This window comes from Balaenoptera acutorostrata, chromosome 21 (genome assembly GCF_949987535.1).
Source record: "Balaenoptera acutorostrata chromosome 21, mBalAcu1.1, whole genome shotgun sequence".
NCBI classification, from domain to species: domain Eukaryota; kingdom Metazoa; phylum Chordata; class Mammalia; order Artiodactyla; family Balaenopteridae; genus Balaenoptera; species Balaenoptera acutorostrata.
Window position 1 is genome coordinate 5,390,308 of NC_080084.1, and position 10,378 is coordinate 5,400,685.

Sequence of the window (10,378 nt, forward strand, 5' to 3'; positions counted from 1 at the left end):
AGAAGAGGAGAGAGAGAAGCTGAGGAGGGAGGGAAGGAGTGGGGAAGGGAGGGAGAGAGAGAGACAGAGAGAAGAACAGAAAAAAATATTTGAAGAAATAATGGCTGAAAACTTCCCAAATTTGAGGAAAAACACTAATCTACACACACAGGAAGCTCAACAAATACCAAATAGGATAAACACAGAGATCCACACCCACACACATCATAGTAAAAATGATCAAAAGCAAAGATAAAGAGAAAAATTAGAAAGCAGCAAGAGAAAAGTGACTATTTATATACAAAGGAACACCAATACAATTAACAGCTAAATTCTCATTAGAAAAAATAAAGGCCAGGAGGCAGTGGGATGACAAAGTGCTGAAGAAAAAACCTGTTAACCAAGAATGTAATTATGTAACTACATAATGTTACAAAACTATCTTTCAAAAGTGAAAGTGAAGAAAGAGGTTTCTGGCAAGATGGTAGAGTAGGAAGCACCACGAATCTGTCTCCCAACCAAAGCAACAATAGTACTGGCAGAGTCTATCTGATATAAGTAGTTGGAACTCTGGAATCTATGAAAGGCTTGTAACTTCCAGGCGAAGGCTTGGATGGTAAACAGTGGTTAATTTTGGTCAATTTCAGCTCTTAGCGTAGTGACAACTACCCATCTCACACCTCCAGCCCATGCAGGCAGTGGAGGAGTTGCAGGAGACCTTGCACACAGCTTGTGAGAGCCATGGTGGGCAATCAGGTCCTTTCCTCCAATATCAGAAGTCTGTGTTCTGTTTGCTGATTGCTCCTTCTGATCACAAAGGTACAGACACAGAGGTGGGCAGCCATCGGCGCATGCCCCTCACTACTGCAAGCTGCTCCGCCTCTGGCTAAAGTGACTTCAAAGGATTTAAAGAACTGGCGCCTTCTCCTCCCCACTTCATTTTTTTCTCCTATCTTCGGAACCAGGCATTAAAGACTAGGGCACTCAAAAGCAACTGCACATACAAGGAAAGCAGAAAGTCACCATGCATACCCAGGGAAAGGCTCAGGCTCAGGAAAGGCCTGAGATGATCTTAAGTTTACACTTCATGTTGATCTTTGGCAGGTCCTTAGGAGACAGCCTAAAACAATAAAAATATAACAAACAAACAAACCAAAAAACAAAACCAGAAAAACCCCAAACCCAGAAAAAACCAGTAAACCCTGAGGAGGGGGTAGAATCTGGTTACCACATCATTAGATCCAAACGTCCAGTTTTCAACAAAAAAATCATAAAGCATTCCAAAAAATAGTCAAGTATGGCCGAATCAAAGGAAAAAGTAAACCTACGGAACTGTCCCTGAGAAAGACAAGAAAGCAAACCTACTAGACAAAGACTTTACAACTGTCTTAAAGATGCTCAAGAACTAGAAAGGAAGATATGGAGAAAGTCAAGAAAACTAAGTATGAGCAAAATGGAAATATCAATAGGTAAAAAACCTTTAAAGAAACCAGAAATAAACTCTGTAGCTGAAAAGTACAATAAAAGAAATGAAAAATTCACTAGAGGGGTTCAAAGGCAGATTTAAGCAGGCAAAAGAAAGATTCAGCAAACATGAAGTTAGGACAATTGAAATGATCAAATCTGAAGAAGAGAAAGAAAAATGATTAAAGAAAAGTGAACAGGGCCTAAGAGACCTTTGAAACAACAATTAATAGAGCAGCATATGCATGGTGGGAGGCCCAGAAGGAGACAAGAGAGAAATAAGACATGAGACATGTAGAAAACAAAAAGCAAAATGCTAGACACAAATCCAGCTATATGAATAATAGCCTTTAATGTGAATGGATTAAACAATCCAATCAAAAGGCAGAGATTGTCAGAGTGGATAAGAAAAATAAGCTCCAGCTATATGCTGTCTATAGGAGACACACTTTACATTAAATATAAAAAAGGTTGAAAATAAAAGGATAGAAATGACATACCAGGCAAAGAGTAGCCAAAACAGAGCTGAAGTGGCATTGCTGACATCAGACAAAATAGATTTTAAAAGAAAAAAAAATAATTACTGAATATAGAGGAATACTTTGTAATGATAAAAGGGTCAATCCATCAGGAAGATATAACCATTATAAACATATATGCATCTAACAACAGAGCCCCAAAATACATGAAGTTAAAAGTAATAGAAATTAAGGAGAAATATCAATTCAATGCTAATAATTGAAGATTTAATATCCTACCTTCAATAATTAATAGAACTAAGTAGAAAGATCAACAAGAATATGGAAGACTTTAACAACAATATAAACTAACCAGACCTAGAAGACATCTATAAAACACTGTACCCAACTACAGTAGAATACATATTCTTTTTAAATCACATAGACCATTTCCAGGATAGATCATATGCTGGGCCTTTAAAAAGTCTAAAGAAGTTTTAAAGTATTGAAATTGTACAGTGTGTATTCTCTGATCACAGTGGAATTAAATCAGAAATCAATAATGGAAATAAATTTGATAAACTCACAAGAATGTGAAAAGTATGAGACACTCTTAAACAACCAATGGATCAAAGGAGAAATCACCAGAGAAATTAGAGAATACTTTGAGATAGATAAAAATGAACACACAAAATACCAAAACTTATGGGATGCAGTTAAAACAGTGCTTAGAGGGAAATTTATAGTCTGTACTTTAAAAAAGAAGAAAGAGCTCAAATCAGTAACCTAACTTTAAGACACTGGGAAAACAAAAGAGCAAAATGAACCTAAAGCATGCAGAAAGAAAGAAATAATAAACATTAAAGAGGAAATTAATGAGAGAATAGAAAAACAATAAAGAAAATCAAAGAAACCAAAAGTTGGTTCTATGAAAAAATCGGCACAATGGACAAACTTTAGGAGACTGATCAACAACAATTAAAGGCCAGTTTGGCTGCCTGCTAAAGATATGAACAGGAATTTCACAGAAGTGGAGACACATTTAGCTAATAAACATATAAGGAAATGTTCAATGCCATCAATAATTAGAGAAATGGAAACAGAAACCATAATGAGATATAATTTCATACCCATTTGATGATTAAAAATGAAGAAGTCTGACAATACCAAGTGTTGGAGAGAATATAGACCAATGTGATATTTTATATATTGCTAGTGAGAATGTAAATTGGTACACCCATTTTGGGAAACACTTTGGTACTATCTTGTAAAGTTTAATATTCAGGTGTATATAAATTAGCACATCCATTATATTTATATTCACAAGAGAAATTCTTGCACAAATGCACCAGAGACATGTACATAGAAACAGGGTCAAAGAAAAAAAGAAAAAAGGAAACAGTTCCAATTCCCATTGATAGAATAGATAAATTGCAGTTTAGTCACATGATACAACATTATACAACATTGAAAATAAATGATTTAGAGCTCATGAAATAACATGGATAAATCATTGTAGCAAACTAATGTGCAAATCTTATTTTTTTAATGAATTTTTTTAAAGTCTGTATTGAATTTGTTACAATATTGCTTCAAGATTGTGGTTATCTCTGGGAGGGGAGAAGGCTAAAGAATAGGACAAGATAAGAGCCTTTAACTAGATGCAAGTTATTAGTAATACCTAGTCCTAAAACTGAGTGGGCTAGTGTGTGTCTGCTATCATATTAAATCAAGTTAATATACAAAAATTAACACAAATTAAATAAAATGAAGAAAACAGTACCATACACAGGCCAATAAAGATAGTGGGTTGTGAACCAAGCATTCTGATTAATCTAATGTTGTACACCCGAGGTTCCAAAAACAAAAGGAGAAAAATAACAACAAATAGCTGATTTACTAGTGGTTAATGTACATTAAAACCTTGCCAAACAGTTCATGCCATTTGATCCTCAGGACACCTCAATGAGTCAGAGAGGTACTATTATTATCCTCCTGTTGTAGCTGGGACCACTGACGTAGGATTTGAACTCTGGCAGCCTGACCCCAAAACCTGCACCCTCAACCATCATGTTACACTGCCTCCCTAAGAAGTAAAAAAATAGTCCTAACTCTAGATAATAGAAGAATATGGTGAAGAAAACCAGACCTATTAAACAGGTTACTATATTCTTTACAAAAGTGAACAATTTGAAAAATCAGAGCCTGACTAGTGTTCCAGATTCTTAAGAAAATGAAATGGTTACACATTTTGAACATGCTGAATTCCAGCCTCCCGTGAGGAAATGTTTTAAATATTAGAAGCACATTGGAGATGACCTCAGGTACTTACTTGCACAAATTTCAGGACCTGTGGGAAGCTTATGAGTATTTGAGCAAAATTAAGTAACATCTATGAACCTCATCTCCAAACACTCATTATTTCTTGGTGTAATTTGCTACCAAAGCTTCTGTCGAGGCCCTTTCAGCTAAAAACTGCTAGCAAATGAATCATGCATCTGAGGACACAGAACTGGACTTTTTCTTCTATACTGTTTCCTCAGGGAGGTCTCCCAAGGTCTGCACTGCAAGTTGTAGGCCGTTGAACTTGCTTGTAATGTCTCTGGAGAACAGGCTGACAGCTATGAAAGATGAGTGAGTTTGCCTCATTCCTAATCAAATGAACACTCACAAAACTTGGGACAAAGAATAACCCTTCCCTCTCTTCCATGTCCCCAGATTTAATCAACATTTTTAGATTATTTCTAGAAAATGTCAGTGATCTTCATTCACCAATAAATATGCGTTAGAGGCTAAAACACAAGGTATATGGATGACAAAGTCAGATTTTAACATCTACACTACCTTAAAATTTTGTTTTAAGTTGTAAGTTGCTTAAATATTGGTCTCTGTTTTTTTCTCTTAATTGAAAAGAAAATTTTAAATCTTTTGAATAAATAGTACGTGCAGGTGGTACAAAATTCAAATGATACCTTTTGACATACTCTCTACACTCCCCGAGATCACTGTAAATAATTTCTTGCATATCCCATAAGAATTTCATTCACTTGCAGAGAAAAAGACATTTTTGTACCACAACTCCTTTTCTATAATCATTATTCCCAAAGAAAAGTGGTTTGTGGTTGCTTAAAAATAAAATAAATGAGGACTTCCCTGACAGTCCCGTGGTTAAGACTCCATTCTTCCACTGCAGGGGGCTCGGGTTCAATCCCTGGTCGGGGAAATAAGATCTCACATGCCATGCGGGGCAGCCAAAATAAAATAAATGAAAGTAAATTCTTAGAAAATGCGGAAATTTTACATAAGCATGGACTAGTCTGTGTGTGTGTCAGACCATGACTGAAAGAAAGAGCATCGTCATGAGAAAACACTGGTTTGAGAACGAGTTTAGCGGCCATTGTGCTAGATCAAGACTCAGGAAACTGGATTCTAGTGTCAGTCTCTGAAGTCCTATGTGAAATGTGTCCTATATTTAGCAATTCTACTTTCTGATCCTGTGTCTTCCATCATGCTCTGTTCTTCTTAGGTAACATTAAAAAAAAATCTTCCTTCCATTTATAAATACAAGTACAAAATTTTACCTACCAGATTTCATGTTTCAGCTTATTAATTAAAACATCTCAGGGACGTCCCTGGTGGTCCAGTGGCTAAGACTTCACCTTCCAGTGCAGGGGGTGTGGGTTCAACCCCTAGTCGGGGAGCTAAGATCTCACATGCCTCGCAGCCAAAGAATGTGAAAACAGAAGCAATATTGTAACAAATTCAATAAAAGACTTTAAAAATTGTCCACATCAAAAAAAAATCTTAAAAAAATATACCAAGGAGTGACCATATAATTTTTTTTCAAAAAAGGGACTTCCCTGGTGGTCCAGTGGCTAAGACTCTGCGCTCCCAATGCAGGGGCCTGGGTTCCATCCCTGGTCAGGGAACTAGATCCCATATGCCGCAACTAAAGATCCCGCATGCCACAACGAAGACCCCACGTGCAGCAACTAAGACTCGGTGCAGCCAAATAAATAAATAAATATTTTTAAAAAATGTCTTAGTCTGAAACCAGCTGATTTAAAAATGGTCAAAGGACTTGGATAGACCTTTCTCCAAAGATGATATACAAGGATCCAATAAGCACATGAGAAGGTGTGCACCATCACTAATTGTTAGGGAAATGCGAGATACCCATTAGGATGGCTATTATCAAAAAACAGAAAACAACAAGTATTGGCAAGGATGTGAAGAAATTGCAACCCTTGTGCACTGTTGGGAATGCCAAATGGTGCAGCTGCTGTGGAAAACAGTATGATCGTTCCTCAAACAATTACAAATACAACTACCAAATGATCCAGCAGCTCCACTTCTGGGTATACAACCAAAAGAATTCACAACAGAGTCCTGAAGAGATATTTGTACACCCGTGTTTATAGCAGCATTGTTCACAATAGCCAAGAGGTGGAAGCAACCCAAGTGTCCATCAATAGATGAATGGATAAACAAGATGTGGTCTCTACATACCATGGAATATTATTCAGCCTTAAAAAGGAAGGAAATTCTGACACATGCTACAACATGGATGAATCTTGACAGCATTATGTAAGTGAAATAAACCAGTCACAAAAAGACAAATACAGTATAATTTCACTAGAGTAGTCAGATTCATAGAGACAGAAAGTAGAATGGTGGTTGGCAGGGGCTGGCGGGGACAGGAACATGGGGAGGTGTTTAATAGGTATAAAGTTTCAGATTTACAAGATAAAAAGAGTTCTGGTGATGGATGGGGATGGGAATGTACTTAGTACCACTGATCCGCACACTTAAAAATGGTTAAGTTGGTACATTTTATGTTATGTGTATTTTACTACAATCACATAGAAAGTGATGTGGATTATTGAAGCCCAGGCTGGTGAAACAGGTCACACAGCTGTCATTTTATGAAGTGTCTGCTATTCCACCTAAGTCTCACCATATCCTTGTGAGATGGGTTCATATTAACGCTACAGTATCGTAGGGGACTAAGCACAGCCCAGGAACACCCTCCCACCAGCACCAGGGCCCGCTGATTCCTGGGGGTGGGGACAGCTGGCCTGGAGCACGTCTTTCCTGCACAGACTGGCAGATCCAAGGCCCACCCTACCCATCCCCTTCTCTGCTCTCATACACACTGAGAACATTTCCCCTGCCCTGAATCACCCCAGGGCCAGGCACGGGATGACTGGAGACCGCCCCTGTAGCCCACGCCACTGGAATAATTCAAGCTAGCCAGTCCTCAGTGAATACTCTGCCCTGTCTTGCCTTTCTCAAGGACACCCCAGTAAAGGCTGTGGCCTCTGCTTAACCCTGACCCTAACCCTAACCCTCCTCTTGTCTGCTGCCACCTGAGCAGACCCGGGTTTCCCCCTGTTGCCCTGCATGGCATGGTGTCCCGTTCTCTTGGGAAATGTAATAAATCCTTCTTTCAGTGGTTTTGACCCTCTGTCCTGGCACTTGATCACCTTCATAAATTAAAATCCCGCAGGGGTAATTTTAGAACACAGGTCTGAAAGGCTGGCCTCTGGAGGTCCCTCATTCTAAAAGGCCATTCCCTCCTCTAGGAAGTTCCCACAGTTAGGGCTTCACCTCAGTGTCCCCTTTGACCCCACCCCCTTCTCCCACACACATAGCTGGAGAGTAATTATGGGACTGGAGGCCTGTTGGTGCTTCCACAGTGCTGCCAGCTGTCTCAGCCCAACCGGCCACCGACCTGCAGGATGACAAAAATGCAGGAACTTTGGGCTCTGCTGCCTTCCTGCCTGTGAGCTTCCAAAGAAACACTGCAACCTCCAGGTGCTGGTGATGGGCACCTGGACTCTGGACCCTTTTGCACAAAGGAATCACAGAGGGGGGTTATTAACTTACCCAAGGTCTCCCAGCAACAGGTGGTTGCCCTGGGATTGGAAACCAGGTCCCAAATGTCAATTTTCCTGATTTTCACAAATCCCATCACTGCCCACACTGCCTCTTACTTTTTTTTTTTTTTTTTTTGTCTTATACTTTCTCTGCCCGGCATTCACCCGCTCCAAGCATAAAATGTCGCTATTGCATGAAATGTGGCTATTGCACGAAATGTCGCTATTGCGCAAAGCAGCTAAGTGACAGTTCAGGACGGTATGTAATTAAAGGCCATAATCAGTGGTTATGACAAGTCAAATGACTGGCTTTTAACAACTTCTTGCCTTTGATGACTCTCCTCCTCCCTGGAATGGTCTCTCCTCCCCAGCACCTGGGAAATAAACGCCTCTGGTTCCAGTAGACCTGACTACACCCTCCTTGGTACTCAGGAGACCTTTTATCATAGTATCTATAATACAGTAGTGAACTTAGTTGTTACCATGACTGTCTCTCTCTGCTGGACTGCACGGTCCTTGAGAGCAAGGGTCCACTCCCTCCCCTCAGTCCACTGGTAGGTATTCAGCACACAATAGGCATTCAGTTGTGTTCTCACCACAAGGTAGAAATATTTTTTTCTTTTTCTTTTATTTTGTATCTATATAAGATGATGGGTGTTCACTAAACTTATTGTGGTCATCATTTAACAACGTATGTAAGTCAAACCATTGTGCTGTACATCTTAAACTTACGTAGTGCAGTATGTCAATTATGTCAATAAAACTGGAAGGAAAAAAATTTTAAAAGAAAAGAAAGAATATCCAAAACAAGGAAATAAGGCAAAGAATGCCTGCAAGTCCCTCCAGTGTCCTAATAGAGCGTGATCTAATAGGCCCACCAAAGACTATATAATTCTCTAAGGAACTGTAACTTTGTTTGATTTACTATTTACTACTGATTGTGAAACGGAGCAGGACCCTGTGGTCCTTCCCTCCTATGTCCTCCACCTGCCTTTTGTCTATAGAAAAACTTTAGTCAAAGAGTAAGTTTAGGGACTTCCCTGGTGGTCCAGTTGTTAAGACTCTGTGCTTCTAATGCAGGGGGCCAGTGTTCTATCTCTGATCTGGGAACTAGGATCCCACATGCCACACGGCCAAAAAAAAAGGAATACGTTTAATCAGAGAAGTGAGAAAATGCAGAAGCAAAGGAAAGTGGTCAAACATGACAAAATAACAGTAGTTTAGTCATTAAGTAAATTCAAGGACCTTTAGTTCCTCTTCAAGAGCTATACACAATATTCTGAGCTGTATCCTGTGAGCTGTTTTGTAGATACTGAAACCCCCAGCAGGTGGAAGAAGTTAACGGCACGATGACCAGGCTGTAGCCATGACATAAGCTACTCCATCTTGCAAAATTCCGAGAACTGGTCTCAAAGAAGTGGGAATAAACTGACCCTGGAACTGAAGATTAATTGTACTAAATCAAGATGACGCTGATCAAACCAGTGCAGGACCAATTTCAAGACGACTGTCAGAGTTGACTGTGCTGTTTCTACACGTAGCCCCTTCCCTCCTCCTGTACACCCCTGAAACACCCCTTTCAAAGCTCTTGCCCTCTGATCGGCAGGAGGGGAGTTGGCCTTTGGGCATGAGTTCGCCCTCTCCCCTGGTTGCCCGCCTCCTGAAAAAAGCAAACTTTCCTTTCCACCAACCTTGCCTCTCGAGTGTTGGCTTTAGAGCGGCGAGCAGCTGGAGCCCACTCTCGGCAACAATTAGGACTAAGACTCTTACCTGTAGGGCTGATGGGATTTCTGTCTGGTAGAAGAGGTCACCTCGAAGGTTGCAGTTTTATTGCCTGTACAAACGTGAGCCTGTTTTGCATCCAATCCAGCCTCCGTATTCCAGCATCTGTAGTCAGTACCTATACACCAGTCTTTCACAGGCTCTGCTGGCTCCCTCGTGGAGTTAAATAAATCTCTGACATATGCTCACTTTCTATTTGTATGATAAGTCATGCTTTTAATTTAAAAAAAATTATACTTTGACAATTTGGAGGCCCCACCAGGATGTCCACGTGGACTCACCTGTCTGAGCCTAAACTGTGTTGCCCAAGAAATAGGCTTCATGGGCTGTTTAACCCCAGACACATCTTTTCTTGGCTACCAGAATGAATCCCAAGTGGAAACAGAACTTTCCTTTCATTGACTTTCTGATTCTTTCTCTTTCTTTTTCTTCTGAATCCATGTTTTTGATTTTGTTTCTGGTTCTTGGTCGTCTGTTAGTTCTTTCCTGGCTCAGGCTCTGTCTTTTTCCGTTACTGGGTCCAAGGACTGGCATGTAATGGACTGCTAAGTCAGCGTCGATGAGTGGCGAGAGAACACCCTATGTGTTGGGTTGGCCAAAAAGTTCATTCGGGTTCGGTATCATGGAAAACCTGAACGAACTTTTTGGCCAACCCAATACATGGGACTATGGTGTGTTTGTGGCCAACAAATTGCTCCCCATTGGTGGCAGCAATTTTGGGAACTGTGTTTGGCAGTGCTTGGGAACCTGATTTTACTGTCCACATATTTGGTGATCTCTGTTGAGATGGTGGGGGTCTAGTCTCTGTTGGGTGAG